Source organism: Cervus canadensis, chromosome 11 (genome assembly GCF_019320065.1).
Source record: "Cervus canadensis isolate Bull #8, Minnesota chromosome 11, ASM1932006v1, whole genome shotgun sequence".
NCBI classification, from domain to species: Eukaryota; Metazoa; Chordata; class Mammalia; order Artiodactyla; family Cervidae; genus Cervus; species Cervus canadensis.
The window spans coordinates 23,458,176-23,475,639 of NC_057396.1; the positions used below are offsets into that span (position 1 = coordinate 23,458,176).

Genomic DNA, 17,464 nt, shown 5'->3' on the forward strand with positions numbered 1-17,464 from the left:
TCTGTATGCACCATTTTTGAAGATTTCTCTCTCCCCCCTCCCCTTTTTTTTTGCTCTAACTCTACCTGTTCCTTCCATGGCTGGCTCTTGGCTAGACTTACCCACTCCCTCTTCCAATTCCATAGGGTACAAGAGAGCCCTTAGGGCTACTGCCCTTTGGTAAAACCTCAAGGAGCAAGAAATCCCATCACCCAAGTCATAAAAGTGGGGGCAGCTCAGAGTCAGTTTCTTCTAGGCCTGCTGCCTGCTGTCCTCTGTGGTCAGCGTTCAATGCCAACTTAAACAGCTTGTTTTATGGTTGACAGTTGGCCCTATGGTTCTCTCCATTTATTAGGACTGTTTGGATGCAAGTAACGAAAACTCAGCTTGAATTATCTTATTTTAACAAAGGGAATTTACTGGCACATGTGTCTGCGAACTTCAGCTTCTACTGGATTAAGGAACTCGGACGGTGTCACCAGGATTCTTTTTCTCTGCATCTACACCCTACCTGTCTCTGCTTGGCTTCGTTATTTCCTTCTGCAGAGAGGTCTTTCTCAGGTGTCAGGGAAGGTTCCCATCTCTAGCTACACCCTCCTCGCAATACTTGGACTGGAAGAAATCCCAGGGAAGAACAGTGATTGGCCAGACATGGTCCAAGGTCCGTCCTTGAACCATCGCTATGCCCAAGGGCATGAGGAGCAGTAATTGGCTGGACCTGGACTGCACACCATCTCTGCTCTTTGGGGTTATCAACATCCTGTTAGAATCACACAGCCGATGTGACAGGGAAGCAGTTTCTCAAAAGGAGGAGGAGTGATGGCCGTAGGTGACGGTGCTGGGGGGTCAGTTCCAAACAACAGGCTGTCCAATGACACCCCATCTGCTGGGCTTACAGCTGCCCTGTCATCCTAGTGAGACTCTGCCTGTATTTCTCACATTCCCATCACTGCCCCAATTAGTGGGCTGAGAAGTAAAGATGAAACCGGATACTGCGGCTTCCCCTCTTCCTCCTCCTCCTCTCTGGGCTCGCTTCGTGACAGCCGTCACCTACCTGGGCAGGTGTCTCCTGATTTCCAGAGGCCCCAGGCTGGGGGTGGCAGGGGAGGCTTAGATCAGGGTGGTGACGGGCTGGCTGAGCCGTGTGGGAGCAGTGGCAGAGCCAGCCCAGGCTGCTGAGGCAGGCAAGATGAAGGTGCCGTGAGGCAGATGCCCGAGGGCATGTTGCCCACTCGCTGCCTAAATCCGCAGGAGGAGCTGGTGCTTTCTGAGGGCCTGCGCTGACTTGCTCCGTGACCTTAGGCTAGACACTTAATTGCTCAGGGCCGCTTCCCCTCCCCTCCATCTGGAAAGCAGAATAATGACACGATGGAGCGGGCAGGAGCTGCCCCTTTGCGGGTGGGGGTCATGCAGGCTCTGGCTTGGAGGTTGGTGCTCTGGAAAAACCGCTCTCCAGCCACACCGCACCCCTGAGTGTGGGCCCCTTGGGTCTGCCCACCCCCCTGCCCCCCGCCCCCCGGCCTGCTCCAGAGAGAGCAGGTCTCTGAAGAACTTTGGTTTGAGGTTCTTTGATTTCAACCTCCTGAACTATTTGCTCTTGCAGCTGGTCTGGGAAATGGATGAGCCTTTTCACACTAGGAGTTGGGAGTGGGCATGTAGATTTCAAGGTGCTTTAAAAACATGTGCTTGCAGAGCCTGTGGTGTCTAGTGCCACAGAGGCCCTAAGCAGTGGTGTGGGTTTAAGGGGTTGGTGGGGTTTTTATAACTGCTGTTCCCTCTGCTCCCTGCCTCTCCAGGTTCAGCACCACGAACAGTTACATGAGGCCCCAGAACACAGACGCACCAGAGTGCGTGGTAGGGAGGTGAGTAACACAGGTCAGGATACAGTCAAGCCAAGGGAAGGATTTACCTGCCAATCAGGTATGCATCTGTTTTTACCCTCTGTCCTGCCAAGCCCTGGAGCATGATGATCAACCTTCCGTGCGCTTTGCCAACCACCAAGAGTGGTACAAAGAAATGCATATTCCAGGACACCACCTCTGCAGGATATGAATCAGTGGGTCTGGTGAAGGGTTCTAGAAGCCTGCATTTTCAACAAGCAGCTCAGGTGATCCTGATATTAATGGGACTAAATACTGAGTGAAGGGAGAGGGTAGGTCTCTGGGTCTTCCATCTGTTTGATTGGAATAGTTTCACATTTATCTACTTTGTACATTGAGGCTCTGGACAAAAGTACATTAGAACAAATGGTCTCATGATCTCAAAGTAACTTGAAAGCCACTGAGCAAAAGCTACCTAATCACCTTGGCAAATTTTGAGTCCAGGCTTCTTAGCCTTGCGTTCAAGGCCTTCCATGACCTTAACTTCTCTCAGGGAGGTTTTAGCCATGAGCAGCTCAAAATCTCCCAAACATGCTTCCTACATCCTTCCCACACAGCCCTCTTCTTACAGGAAGTCTTCTAGGACTATACTAGAAAGCCAGGGTCCCTGAGAGTTCTGGGAAGCACATCTGGAGGGGGAGGGATGAAGGGGGTGCCCTCTCAGCGCATCCTTCTAAAATGTTACCTTTTAGTGAAATTCGCCAAGGTATCTTGACATGATGGCAGTCTAGAGGAAATGGTGAAAGTAAGGAACAGGGAGAATGGAAGTTAAATGGTGTAGAAAGACCCTCCCTTCCCAACACCCTTTCCCTGGGTCTCTCCTGGGGACCTCATGATGATTCCAGGCAGGGGGAGTCAAGTGTTTGCCCGATCAAACCATCCAGTAGGGTAGAGCGGGTAGACGCCCCCTCCCTCTGCCCAGCTTTCACACCATGCCACTTCTCCCAGGCACAAGCCTGGTCTCTGCACGCTGGCCTTCCCCCAGCAGCGTGAACTTAGGCTGGGCTGGGCACCAGTGAGTGAGGCTGGAGGGGCTACCTGCCCCAGTGCTGGGAGAGCTGGGTTTCTGGATTCTGTGCCCCTTTATTTGGGGAGGAAGCAAGGAACGGGAGCTGTGAGCATGGGTTCTCTCGTCCTGAGAGCTGTCAGCCTGACCAGAGCAGGCATTCATTTTCAGAATAAATAATCAACTCAAAAAATGTACCAAATTCATTTTCAAATTGGCTTGTCAGATGCACGTTTGCCCAGGACGAGTCGGTTGAATAAAATGTATCTTGGGGAGCAAGGTGAGCCAGCCTGTCTCATTCCCTCAGGGACATCTTGTAAATAAGGGCCATTCTGGAGGCCGGAAGCAGAGAATTCCCCAGAACAGATTGAATTCTGGCTTTGTCTTAATGAACGTCAATATTTATTACCAAAGGCGTTGTGCTCCTTGGAGTGATAGAGCATTTCACCATTTCAGCTCTCGCCGGTTGCCTTCCCAGGTACCAAATGCTATGTAATTGCTGCTCATAAAGGCAGCAGACAATATTGCCAGGGAAACTCACTTCTGGCTGTAAATCTTCATCATCAAAACCAGCAGAGCTTTGCTTGCCGTTTGGACAGAGTGTCCCTGAGGGCAGGGACCACCCAGGCTTTCCAGTAGTCCTGCTTCAGCAGGGGGACTCCTGAACCCCTCTGGGGAGAAGGGGGGGCTCTTCCTGGGGTCAGACCGAGGGCATCAGCCCGCAGGCTGGGAAGGCTGAGAGGTGATGGAAGCTCCAGCCCCCACCCCTACCCAGCATCGAAGGAGAGACTGTCACTCGTCACATAGTTGGAAGGGCCTGTTAGGCTGTCCCGTCAACACTCTCCTCTGCAGTGAGGGTGCTGAGGCTCAGAGGTGGTTTTTGTTAAGGTCACACATCTCCCAGACCAGTGCCCTTCGCATTCGGCCACACCATCTCCTGGGGATTAAACATGGACTGCCAAAAGACTCCCTGGGCCAGCGGCTGCCTGCCGGGGTCCGTGGCTCCCAGTTGGAGATTCTCCTTGACTCCTGGTAGGTCTGGGGCTTGGCTTCCTGGGGCCTTGTGCAGGCGAGTTGCTTTCCCTAGTTGATATATGACTACAACCTGCCCTCGCCTGCCCTGGAGAAACCCATGGAAACCAACTCCAAGCTCTGCCCCTCAGCCAAATTGTTCTTTTGAGCCACAGTCCCACATGGAGAATTTGTACAGGGAAGCAGAGATTAGCTTCAGCTTTTCCTCAGTGAATAATCCAATTGTTTCCTACTAAGGGTAGAGGCATGTGCCTCTCCAAAATGGGGTTTGGAAGGGCCAAGGAGAGCCTGAAATGCGTGAACTCAGGACACCAGGCTGGGCCAGGGTGCAGCTTCTGGTTCTGCTTCCTTTCCTCTTGCCAACTTGCTTAGGACAGAGAGGGCCTGGGGCAGAGACACTAAATGGGTTTTAGAAAGTGATGTCATGTGGTTCCCAGACACCAGATCGCTCTGCAGAAACTGCCTAGCTGCTGTTATGGGAGTTGTGTTGGAGAGAATTATAACTTTTGACAATGGACATCTCATCTTGCACAGATGCGTCCTTTATAGAATCTGCCAGCAAGATTACAGAGGCATCACAGTGTAATGGGAAGAGGAGTCAATAATTCTGTGGTTATTGATTGTAACCAGACCCATTCTTCTTTTTTAATTTATATTTTATCCACTTTTTTCAATCTGCTTTTTTTTTTTTTAAACTCATACTCACAAAAGCACCTGCTGGATCAAATGCAGTTGATTACATTTTAAAAATGATAGGAGTAATTTGCTGTCCTTAGGAGAGTCTGGGACATGGCAGTATGTAGCCGGAAGGGGAGGGAAATGCATGCGGGGAGCAGGGTTGGGGGAGGAGTAGAAAAGAAGGAGGAAGGCATGGTCGAGGAGGGCACAGAGCAGAACAGGGGACCCCCCCACCCCCCCACTGCTATCTGCTGACCCTGAACTCCTGAGGCCAAGATCTGGCGAAGACTTCATCAGATGCTTGGCTCTCCCGCAGCTTCGGGCCTCACTGGGGGTTAGTGCATCCCAGAGGATAAATTCTCATCTCGCAGGGCTTTCTTCCTCCAGGAGATTATCGTGATAAGGCAAGGGGAGATACTGGGTGAGTCAGGGCAGGAGGACTGTGCACATAAACCTCCAAGTACATGCACTCACATGTGCACCCTCATGTACATCTTTTTAAAATTTTATTGAGGTATAGTTGACTTACAATGTAGTGTTAATTTCAGCTATACAGCAAAGTGACTCAGTTGTGTATGTATAATACATCCTATATATATATACACAAAATATATATTATACATATGTATATATATGCACCTTTTTTCATAGTCTTTTTCATTATGGTTTATCACATGATATTGAATATATATTTATATTGATATTCCCTGTGCTATATAGCATATGAAAGGGTTAGTCATTCAGTCCTGTCTGACTCTTTGCAACCCCATAAACAGTAGCCCACCAGGATCCTCTGTCCATAGAGTTCTCCAGGCAAGAATACTGGAGTGGGATGCCGTTCTTTCCTCCAGGGGATCTTCCCAACCCAGGGATCAAACCTGGATCTCCTACATTGTAGGTGAATTATTTACCATCTGAGCCACCAGGGGAAGCCCTGTGTCATATAGTAGGACCTTGTTGTTTATCCATTCTATATATAACAGTTTACTTCTCCAATCCCAAACTCCCAATCCTTCCCTCCCTGACCCTCACGTACATCTTCATTATAAAATATTTACATATAGGACATAGCAGACAGTTTGATATTTGTGATTCTTGGGTTGGATTGTATAGGGGGAGCTTATAAGCTCTTAAAAAATTGATTATGCCTTTTCGATGTCCCCAATACCCATTTTGTCTCCAATCCTCTATGCAGTGTAGCATGATAAAGCCAGTGGGCATTTGCTGAATAATCTGTGGTGAGTTTCATGGTTACTTGAACATTTTCTTCTTGTAGAGAAGGGACCAGGGACTTTCCAACTCATCAAAATAAGCACATCATGACTTTGATTCAGTGTGTCTATCACCCTCTGATTGCATTTTCATCGGCTTCTCTTCCCGTCAAGGAGAGCCCAGCCTAATCAGCAGAATGAGATCTGTGATCCTGAGCTAGGCCACAGAAGGCCCAAGTTCAGGGGCAGCTTAGAGATTGGCTCCTCCAGATCTGTCATTGTCCAGAAGAGGAAATTGGGTCACAGAGAGATGAAAATGACCTGTCCCAAGGCCAACTGGTTTGGATTTGGGTTAAAATCAGGAGCATTTCAGTGTATTTGCCTCACATACAATCAGTCTCTTTTCTTCCTCTTACATCATTTTCTTCTGAGTGCAATAGCAGGGCCTAGTCACCAATGTCTCTCTCTATGTCTCCAAACTTGCTTATGGCTGAGTCTCTCCTGTTTGCTTCTAGATGGATTAGAAAACAGCAGGGGCTGGAGGAAAGTATAAGAAGCAGAAATGGAGCTAGATTTAGGGTCCTGATTGCCCTTTGACTCATTTTGTGCAAACCTGGACCACATCTTTTCTACACTGGGGCTGTTACTGACATTCTGTGGGATGAGGTTTAGAGGTCCAAGTAAAGAGAAAAAGGATGAAAGGTCATCATGTCAGTTTGTTTTTTGAGTCAACAAAAATACTTCCACAAGAATTCTGGATTGTGTTTCCATATGTAGGATGTGGGGGAGGTTTGGGAAAGGATGAGAATGAAAAAGGTTGATTTTTTTTTTGATTGATTTTTTTTCTCACTCTAAGGTTTCATAATATGAGACCTATAAGAATGACCGTGAACTCCTGGCTGACCTTGACCTTGACCTCTCATCTGTCCCTATCAACAGCCCCTACTGCCAACTGCTCTGGCTGTTAGACAGAAACCTGCACTGTCTTTTTTCTTTATCCTTGTTCTCTCTGAGATGATAACATTCATTTTAAGTTGAAAAGCCTGAGAATGAAACTAATCTCTTACACTTAATAGCTATGTGATCATAGGCAAGTCACTTAATTTCTCTAAATCTCAGTTATTTCATTTGTAAAGGAAAGGTAAAGATGCCTATTCTCCCTACCTTACTAAGGCATTGAGGACCAACACTGATAGTTTGAACAATAACATGGCATAGGTTCTACTGTATCATGTATAACAAGAGAGTTATAAAATCCAGCTGTTTATTTTAGAGCAGTTTTAGATTTATAGAAAAAGATGGTTCAGGGAGATCTCACATAACCCACACCTGGTTACTTCTATTATTAGCATCTTCTATTAGTATGGTGCATTTGTTACAATTAATGGCCCAATATTAACAAATTTTTATTATGGAGTTCACAGTTTATTTGAATTTCCCTAGCCTTTATCTGATGTCCTTCTGTTCCAGGATCGCAGCCAAATACATTATTACCGGTAGTCAACATATCTCTTGGTTTTGGCCATTTCTCAGACTTCCCTTGTTTTTAATGACCTTGACAGTTCTGAGGTGGACTGGTCAGATATTTTGCAGAATGACCCTCAGATGTGATTTGTTCATGATTAGACTGGGGTCCTGTGTGTTGGGGAAGAAGACTGCAGAGGTAACATGCCATTTCTATCACATCCTATCAAGGGGAGATCATGTCTGAGACTTTATTTAGAGTAATTTAACATTTATTTAATATTATTTAGGAGGGTTTCCCAGGTGGCTCAGTAGTAAAGAATCTGCCTGCAGATGCAATAAGTGCAGGACATGCAGGTTCCATTTCTGGGTTGGAAAGAGCTCCTGGAGAAGGAATGGCAACCCACTCCAGTATTCTTGCCTGAAGAATCCCATGGACAGAGGAGCCTGGCAGGCTACAGTCTATGGTGTTGCAAACAGTCAGACACGACTGAGTGACGGAGCGTGCATGCACGCAATGCTATTTGGAGTTATACTTTGTCATTAAGAAAGGGACCTCCTCATTTAGAACCCTTCCCAGCCGTGTCTGGGTCACACCAGCCCCTTCTTGGCCCTGGAATAAGACTCTTGATAGGGTTTTCTTTGAAATGCAAGAGGCTCTTTCCCTCTGGTCCACTGAGTCTGTCTTTCTGGTCACCTGGGCCTGACACTAATGAGCTGTTAATAACATGACCATTACCTATGCAAATGAAGGAGCTAGACTGGGGCAGGAGGTACTGCTGTGACAGCCAGTTCCTTTCGAGTGCTAAGTAATAAATCATGTTGCTGTGGTTATTAACCGCCTTAACTAAAGTGTCCCAGGAGCTGACCCCCCAAGGGCCCCTGGGTTCCTGGTTTATTTACGTCAGCAGCCTGTCTCCCAGGAGATGTTAAGCATGTGGGGGGTTAAACACCTCAGCTCTGTATTAAGGGAGCTATGTGGTATCAGGAGCTACAAACAAACAAGTCCAACTTTCCGCTTGGGTGCCGACTCCTGTGTGTCTTGAGACAGTTACTCAACTTCTCTGTGCCTCAGTTTCTCTTTAGGATGCTTCTATGTGGTGACTCTTGTGAATTTGCTTCTTCCTTGTTGGGGAATGGTGATGCAGGTTTAGAGTCTGGACTGCCTCATTCTCAATTAACCTGTCCCTGACTCGTGGGACAGGGTGATGTGTTGAGATTTGTGGCCCCAGGAAACGTTGGAGGGTATTGGAGTTGTGACAGACACAGGCATGCTTGTGGATGGCATGCTCATGGCCACACACAGCCTAGTCCTCCCTATTGTCAGAAGAGGTAGAGGGGTCAAAAACAAACACACAAACAGACAGAGATGGAGGGAGTTTATGGTTGGATGGGATATGGAGGAAAGGCCTTCGTACATTAATAAATACTCTAGTTGTTTGCTGTAGCAGCTATACCCTTTCCAAAATCAGGGTGCAAATGAGGTGTAGAGGAGCCTTTAAATCTCCAAGACAAGTGACACGCTTTGTACTTTTCCTCCCTTATATTAAAGTGTCATAAGTGTCAGGTGCCTGCAACTACCAAAACCAGTTTTCCATTCCCTCTACATCTGAGTTGTCAGGGCATAGGGGAGGTACATCTTAGGGTGGCTGTCTAACTGAGAATGGTCATGACTTTGGTGCCAGACCTCAGAATACCAAGTGGCATTCGAGATTCTAATAAATCAGAGCTCTCCTCTCTGAGTTCTGAAACAACTGGAAAGGAATCAGGGATCAATATATCGGTTTTGTGGGTGGCAAAGTTGAATAGGAAAATAAAGTTTGGATCTGAGGCTTAATGAAGTTTGGAACATGAATTTTCTTTCCTTCCCTCCTGAATGGAAATTTCCTCGTCATAGGTAGAAAATGGAGCGACTGCTGGCCTGCCCTGGTGAGCTTACTACATGGAGGAGACAAGAAATCTTGTGACCTGTGTGTAGGAAGATGAGAAAAGGTGAGATGTGAGAGAATATGCATGTCAAGAGGAGATCAAAGCCTTACTCCCTGTCCATCTCATTGGTTCCAAGTCCCTGGGCAGATACACACTAAGGTGGCCCTGTGATACCCACCCCTTCAGGCTTATGCTCTGTATGATCCTCTCCCCTTAAACGTGAGCGGGACCTGTGACTTGCTTCTGGTCAGTGGAACATGATAAAGGTGAAGGGATTTTGCAGAAGTAATTAAGCTTACAAATCAGTGGATTGGGAGTTAATCAGAAGGGAGTGGTCCTAACTTCAATAGGTAAAAGCTCTTAGAGGCTAAGCTGTCCCCAGGGAAGAAAAGCTATGGCAAACCTAGACAGTGTATTAGAAAGCAGAGACACCACTTTGCTGACACAGGTCTGTATAGTCAAAGCTGTGGTTTTTCCAGTAATCATGTATGGATGTGATAGTTGGATCATAAAGAAGGCTGAGTGCCAAAGAATTGATGCTTTCAAATTGTGGTGCTGTAGAAGACTCTTGAGAGTCCCTTGGACAGCAAGGAGATCAAACAAGTCAATCCTAGAGGAAATCAACCCTGAGTATTCATTGGAAGGACTGATGCTGAATCTGAACTCCAATACTTTGGCCACCTGATGCAAAGAGCTGACTCATTGGGAAAGACCCTGATGCTGGCAAAGATTGAGGGCAGGAGGAAAAGAGGGTGACAGCAGATGAGATGGTTGGGTGGCATCACCAACTCAATGGACATGAGTTTGAGCAAACTCTGGGAGATTGTGAAGGACAGGGAAGCCTGGCATGCTGTAGTCCATGGGGCCACAAAGAGTTAGACATGACTGAGCGACTGAACGACAACAATAAGCTGTCCCCTGGGAGAGAGATATCCCTTGCTGACTCGATGGAGGAAGCCACTACACTGAAGGAAGCTCACAGGGCAAGGTAGTGGGATGGCCTTTACGATACATGGGCAACTGACAACAGCAAAAATTCAGGGTCCCCTGTCCTACAGCCACAAAGACATAAATTCTGCCAACAACGTGAATGAGCTTGGAAGCTTTTTTGTCCCCACTTGAACATTCAGATGAAAACACATCTCAGCTGACACTTTGCTGCCTATGAATGAGATCACGAGCTGAGGACTCAGTGGAGCTGTGTCTCCTGACCAACAGAAACATGGTAATTAACACATGCACTTTGAGGTCACTAAGTCTCTGATTATTTGTTCTACAATAGAAAACTAATAGTGTCTTCTTGGAGAGAAGTGAGAGGGGTCACAGTAAATGGTGGAGAACACATGTTGATATTCCTATTATGGAAACAGTTCTTATTTAATGGGCCCAAACAGTGTGGGAAGAGTGAAGATATTCTTCCTCTAGTTATACATAGGGATAACTAGTTACACATATGGGTAGGTCTCTACTGACCCTCAAGCCATTCTGATTCTTTTTGAATTGGATTTTTTGAAACAAAAAGAAACAGAATTTGATTGGAAATCAGAAACTAGCCACATTAATGTCTGCACCTTGCATAAGCTTCCATCAACTCATATAGTTGAGAATCTTGAGTTTTGATTGCCTAATTTTACCTTCTGTTCAGTGAGATGTCCCGACTATCCTTCTAATATATCTTCCATCCTGTCTTTTAAAGGAAAAAATTTAAATTAGCCAGAGCTGATTGTTCTCACTTGCAACCAAGAGAGTTTTAATACCTGGTAGGATTTCCCGCTAGCCTAATTGCCCCAAATTAGTCCCATCAAAGTGGCCATCCACACAATTTCTCTTCTGGAATAAGAACTTCAAAATATTCTCTGGTCTCTTTAGTCCACTAATCTTCCTGCCCTCCTACTGTCCCTATTGCTGATGATCGCACAGAGATCATTGCCTGTCTAGTCCTAAATTTTTGGCTGAAGGCTGTTGTCACTGTTAACTCCAAACTGGCTTAAGTGAGAGGGACATCCAGGCTTCTCTTGGCTTCTTCTTAACCATGGGGCTTAGCTTTTCCTAATTCCCATCAGCCCAACTGAGGTCAGACTATGACTTTTAATAAGCATTAATTAAAGCATTCAATATAATAGCAGTTCATTGCTTCTAGCATTGGTTGTCCTCAGAATCCATGAGCATGAACCCAACTTCATAGCCCTATTCTCAGCTAGATCCCGGCCCAGCTGCTGTTCTGTTTCCATGGCAGGTGCCTGTCTTCCCCATCTTTCCTGATTCCAGACCAACTGATTCTGATTTTCCAAATGGTAAAGGATGGATTTTTCTCTTCCACTTCATTCTTTTTTTTTTTCATCCCAAGATTGACTTTCAGAGGAAATTGCCAAGGTTGCATCTGTCTACATAATCCCAAACCTCAATACAATGGTTCCACAAGGCAATAACCAAAGTCCATTTTGTTCGGTATCATATAATGTCATATGTTGACACAACCAGTTTAGTCTAAGTTGTATTTTATCAAATTTAGTCCAATTTTATCCTTCACTTCAAAGTGGAAGTCTATGCTTTCCTACTTTCAGTCTCCATGCTTGATCTTTGGGGAGCAAATCATTCCATAAGGACACAAACAAGAATTTTCAGGCATTTCTCCTCTGAAATTTAGATTTAGACAAAGAAAATTTTTCCAGCAAAAGATGTAGGGAAATGGTTGCGATAAATTAAATTACTATAAATGGAATCATATTAAATAAGAAACTTGAAAACTCAATTGGAAGCATCAACATTTTGGGTTACTTTATAGCTCCCAGTTCTTCTTCAAGCATCTTAAGAAAACCTAGCTGCACTATTTGCAATAGGCAAGACATGAAAACAACCTCAGCGTCCATCAAGAGATGAACAGGTGAAGACGTAAGATATTATATACATTTCTGTATGTATATATAATATATGTATAATATACACACACAATGGAATACTACTCAGCCATAAAAAAGAATGAAATGCTGTCATTTGTAGCAACATGGATGGACTCAGAGATTGTCATACAAGTGAAGTTAGACAGAAAAAGACAAATAGCATGTGATATCACTTATATGTGGAATCTAAAAAGATACACATGAATTTGTTTACAAAACACAAATATACTCGCAAACATAAAAAACAAGCTTATGGTTATCAGGGAAAAGGAGGGGGAGGGATAAATTAACAGTACAGGATTAACAGATACGATGACTGTACATAAACTATGTAAACAATAAGGACTTGCCGTAAAGCACAGGGGCCTATATTCAATGTCTTGTAGTAACCAGATAGTGGAAAATAATCTGAAAGAAATTAATATATAACTGAATCACTTTACTGTATACTTGAAACTAAGACAGCATTGTTAATCAACTATGCGGCAATAAAATAATAAAAAGAAAAAATAGCACAAATTTAAAAAGAAAACCCAGCTGCTTTCTCCAGCTGGGATGCAGTAGGAATCAGAATCCTCTTATGCCAGTTGCTCTGCTGACGCCTGTGGGTCTGAGTGGAGGCTGACACGCCCACTCATCGGGATGTTTATATACGGTGGGACCTACCCTCATGGGTGAAGGCACTGCCATTTCTCTTGTTCAGTCCAGTGCCTTTAAATCATCGCTATCCAAGCAGGGCTTGTCTGTTTTGCAAAAAAAGGCTGGAAGACTCAGCATCAACTGTAGCTAAGTATCCTCCATCCCATTTCAGCCCACCAAATTCTGCATTTGGATTGTTTGTTTGCCAAACACTCCATGTTACACATGGGTTCTCTCTGCTCTTAGGGTTGTCTGGTCTTCCTGTTTTTTCCCTGTTTTTGGGCCCTGGGCTGTGTCCTTTTAGTTTCTTTCTCCACTGTTGGAACTCTCTGAACACTGCTGCCTGGCTCATGGGGCCATTCCAGCCTGATCCAACCCTTCTACCTCCATGGCCTGCTTTCCCAGCTGGCACTTCTTACTTTACCCCACATTGTTCCCCAGGCAGCAACTCCTAGTGGGGGCAGGTCCAGCTGTGTCAGGGCCAGAAACTGGGGGTCCAAGATCAGCTACTGTCACTCATGGGCCTGCTTCTCAGTCCTTCTGTCACAGGTGGGGTCCCTCGGTGTCATGCTGGCAGAGGACACTTACGAGGGCGTGTCCTCCCTACCGGCCTGTCCAGCTGTGTTTGCGTGACACATGATACAGTGCCAGACAAGCAAGTTCAGAGTCACTTTGGGAGATGATCAGACATCTCAGTGAGCTTGTTTGAGTCTATCAGGGATGACAATATCAAACAGAGGGGTTTTTGCCCCAACCACAGGCCTTGGCATCTATCCAGGTCAGTAAAAGAACAAACTGATTCATTGGAAAAGCCCCTGATGTTGGGAGGGGTTGGGGGCAGGAGGAGAAGGGGGCAACAGAGGATGAGATGGCTGGAGGGCATCACCGACTCAATGGACATGAGTTTGAGTAAACTCCAGGAGTTGATGATGGACAGGGAGGCCTGGCGTGCTGCAGTCCATGGGGTTGCAAAGAGTTGGACACGACCGAGTGACTGAACTGAAATGGAAAGAAATGAGATGGTGGACATGTAAGGGACACACTATTTCTTCCTATTCTCCAGCTGTTAGACTCCCACAAGGAAGGGAGAATTGAATGCCTACTATGTGTTGGGTTCTTTACTACACTATTTTTGGTCTAACATTTCTTCTCTCCTCTATGGTACCTTCATTCACCCAAGTCATTATAGAAATTTCAGCTTCGTCTCAAACACCCCTTGTTTCCTCATTTCCCTAATAGTTATTCATTTCCTAAGTCATATTTATTTTCTTTCTACCATGCTCATAGGTTGTAGATATCATTTACACTTATGGATAAGGAATGAAGCTCAGAGACACAGAAATCTTGCTGAGGCTACAGAGAGACGGTAGAGCAATGTCTTAATCTGGTTTCTCTTCTTCCACTGTCCCTGGTGATTTCCTGATCAGTGCAATGCAGGAGACCCCGATTCGATTCCTGGGTTGGGAAGATCCCCTGGAGAAGGGAAAGGCAAACACTCCAGTGTTCTTGCCTGGAGAAGTCCATGGGGTCACAAAGAGTCGGACACCACTGAGTGACTTTCTCTTTCAGACACTCGCCGGCCCCTGAGCCAACGATGGTGCTAGTTGCTGGAAGGCAAGCCATGATCTTTACTTAGGGACCCTGTAGTCCAAGAGCAAGGGGATATATATCCCTCAAAGTCAGAAATCAGTGGAGGAGTTGCACGGTTCTGTGAGAACACAAAGAGGAGCTTGGCTAACTGCTAGAGGAAGGTTAGGAAACAATTGGTGAAGGAGGTGACTTTGGAGCTGAATCTCAAAGGTTGGGAGAAGTTGATCAGCTAGACTAGAAAGGAAGCAGAGAGAACTTGGTTTGGGGAACAAACACAGACAAAGCTGTGGACATAAGACAGACCATGTGAGGAAAACTACTAACTCCGCCGTCTGGTGATGGCACGTGGGTGTCAGGAAATCACATGCTGGGTGAGGAGTCTTAGCTTTTTCCTGAAGTCTGTGGGAAGGAGATGCAATCATAAGGTGCCTTAAAAGCAAACTGGAAGGAGTGTGGAGTGTATGCATGTGTATTTGTATTCTGTCCTGGGCTTAGTTGTGTCCGACTCTTTGTGACCCTATGGGCTGTGGCCTGCCAAGCTCCTCTGTCCGTGAGATTCCCCAGGCAAGAATACTGGAGTGGGTTGCCATTTCCTCCTCCAAGGGATCTTCCCGATCCAGGGATCGAACCTGTGTGTCCTGTGTCTCCTGCATTGGCAAGCAGATTCATTACTGCACCACCTGGGAAGCCCCGAGTATTTGCGTATTTGTGAGGAAACACTAAAGCCATGGAGACCAATTAAGAGACTTTTCCCACAGGTTACAGAAGAGATGATAAGGGTCTGGACCAGGAAACAGCAGCGGGGATGGTGAGGAGGGGCTGGAGTTGACAAATCACTGTGTTAGACAACAGGACAGGCTCAGAGATGAGTGCATGGGTGGTGGGACATGAGGAAAAGGGAGGTGTTTGGGGTTATGATGAAGTTTCTAGTTAAATAACTTGGGTGAATAATGGTACCATTAAGTTGGATAAGGAAAGTGAGAGAAAAATAATGAGGTCAATTTGAGAGATTTTGGTGAAGAGCTTCATGTGGGTGATGCTGCTTTCTGAGCATAACGAGAGGGAGGAAGGATAGAGTTGGGGCAGTGGTCAGAAGTGGGTGGGGGGCTCCCAGGACATGGTCAGGGCCCGGACTAGTATTCTGGGCCAGGAAGTCAAGGTTTGGATTGGAAGAAGCTGAAAGGCCATCTGCAAGACCGTTCTATGTTCCCGGTCCTCCGGTCACGTTGACGCCCTCCTCTGCTTGTCATGAGTCAGGCCCTGACAGTCTCAATGGTGCGGGCGATTTATCAGTGAGTGGAAAAAGATAATTGACCATCATCTCACCTCGCCTCAGTTGATAGAGAGAAATTTAACTGCTTTATCCCACCATAATTTTATATAATTCTCCATCTTTTTCTTCCGAGTTTTTACTTAGAAGTTTACACAGGTGATGGATGATTCGCTATCAAATAAAAAAAAGAAGAAGCTAAAATATCATTGGACAGTTTAACAGCCTTTAAAATATAATGGTCTCTCAGGCTGGACATCCAGAGTAGCCAGAGAAGCCCAGAAGGTCAAGCTTTAATGAACTGATGAGAATTAGAGGAGGAAAGTGGAAGTGATCAACGCTCAGAGCCTGCTCCAGAGTCCGCTGACCTTGGGGGAAGAGGAGACCTCGGAATGTATGGACCCCCCCACTTCCTGCCCCCACCCCTGACTCAAAAATGTTCATAGAGTTGTCAGATACCACAGGGGAGGGTGGTGGGCTTAACTAGTGATAGGGAGTCAGGGGTCCTGATCATGAGGCTGTTTGCTCTTAGTCTGGTCCTTGTTTATAAACCCTCACCATCATCCAGGCTTTGAGGTCTCAGCCACCTTAGCCAGACTCCCTCTGAACATCTGCCTTGGAGAAGGCTTGCCTCTGACCCATCCAGAGAACTCAAATGCTTCCCTTGCCTTCAGTTTTGTTTCCTGGGACCCTCTGACTTGCTCACTGCATCCCTTTGCTTCATCCTTGGAAGTGGAGACTTTGTAGCCTTCTTTGCACATAAATCTCTAAATGTATCATTGGGACATGACAGGCTGAGGAGAGGCGGGGCAGTTAACTTCTGGAAGTCACTGACAGTGTGCCCTGCATTCTTCTAAGCGCTGATCTCAACACTGTGTTATTTGGTTCTTTCTCCTTACCTTGAGGGAGCTATTACAGTGCTCCCTTACAGATGAAGAAACCGTGGTTCAGAAGCTCCTGTGGGTAGGTGCCCCAGTGGCTCCCCAGGGCCCCTGCTCCCCGGCACTCATGTCCGTGTATAACACCTGTCCCTGGAGTGTGGACTGTACCTTGAGACTTGCTTCTAACAAACAGAATATGGCAGAAGTGACGGGGTGTCACTTCTGAGATTAAGCCACGAAAAGACTGTCACCTCCATCTGTCTCCTGCTGGTCCGTCCTGATGGAAGCCTGCCTCCATGTTGTGAGCTGCTTTATGGGAAAGTCCACACAGCAAGGAATGGAGGGAGGCCTCCAGGCAATAGCTTGGGAGGAGCTGCATCCCGACAATAATCACGTGAGTGAGCTTGGATTCACGTCCTCTTTGCTGGAGCCTCGAGAGATGACATGCTGATTGCAGCCTGGGGGACTCTGAGCAGAGGCCCAGCTAAGCTGCATCTAAATTCCTGACCCACAGAAATGGAAAGATAATAAAAGCATGTTGTCTTCATCCACTGAAGTTTTGGAGTATTTTGTTATGCGACAGTAGATAAATAATACGAAATGGTCAAATGAAAGTTAATAAGTGGTAGAATTCTGACTCAAACTTGGAACTGCTTGATGCTGAAATATTGCAACCTTTTCATGATACTATATTGGCTAAAAAAAAAAAAAAGAAAAAAAGAATGACATATGCCTGCAGCTCCAGAAGGAGCTAGAATAGGGAGGCAAATTACATCTGTTGGCCAGGTGGATCCTGAGGTATGCAGAGGGCCAGGCTCTCATGAAGGAAATGTGTATTGTCTTTAGCTATTGGTGGGCCTGCGCAGGGTTGCTGCAGAGTGACAGACAGCCCTTCCCCAGAAAGCTCTTTCCCATTAGACAGATTGCACTTAGGAATGTCTGCCCAGAAGCCCTCCAGTTGATTTAAGCATCTTTGCTTTTAATTTTTGGTAGCTCTCTGAGGGA

General features: G+C 46.1%; 2 long non-coding RNA genes across 3 annotated transcripts in view; one reads left to right on the forward strand and one right to left on the reverse strand.

The window, feature by feature from the left end:
- The window catches only part of LOC122450610, a 122,123-nt gene that overhangs the window by 5,307 nt on the left and 99,352 nt on the right, over window positions 1-17,464 (reverse strand). Inside the window, exon 1 of one of the 2 annotated variants that reach the window (XR_006272145.1) lies at window positions 2,545-2,589. The exons of the other annotated variant lie outside the window; for it this stretch is intronic. This is a non-coding gene — a long non-coding RNA (uncharacterized LOC122450610). Of the gene's footprint in view, window positions 1-2,544; window positions 2,590-17,464 lie in introns of those variants that run through there. 2 annotated transcript variants of the gene reach the window in all.
- Window positions 1,792-16,997, forward strand: LOC122450609. The gene is made up of 3 exons (XR_006272143.1): window positions 1,792-1,841; window positions 9,148-9,242; window positions 15,829-16,997. It is a non-coding gene; the product is annotated as an uncharacterized LOC122450609 (long non-coding RNA).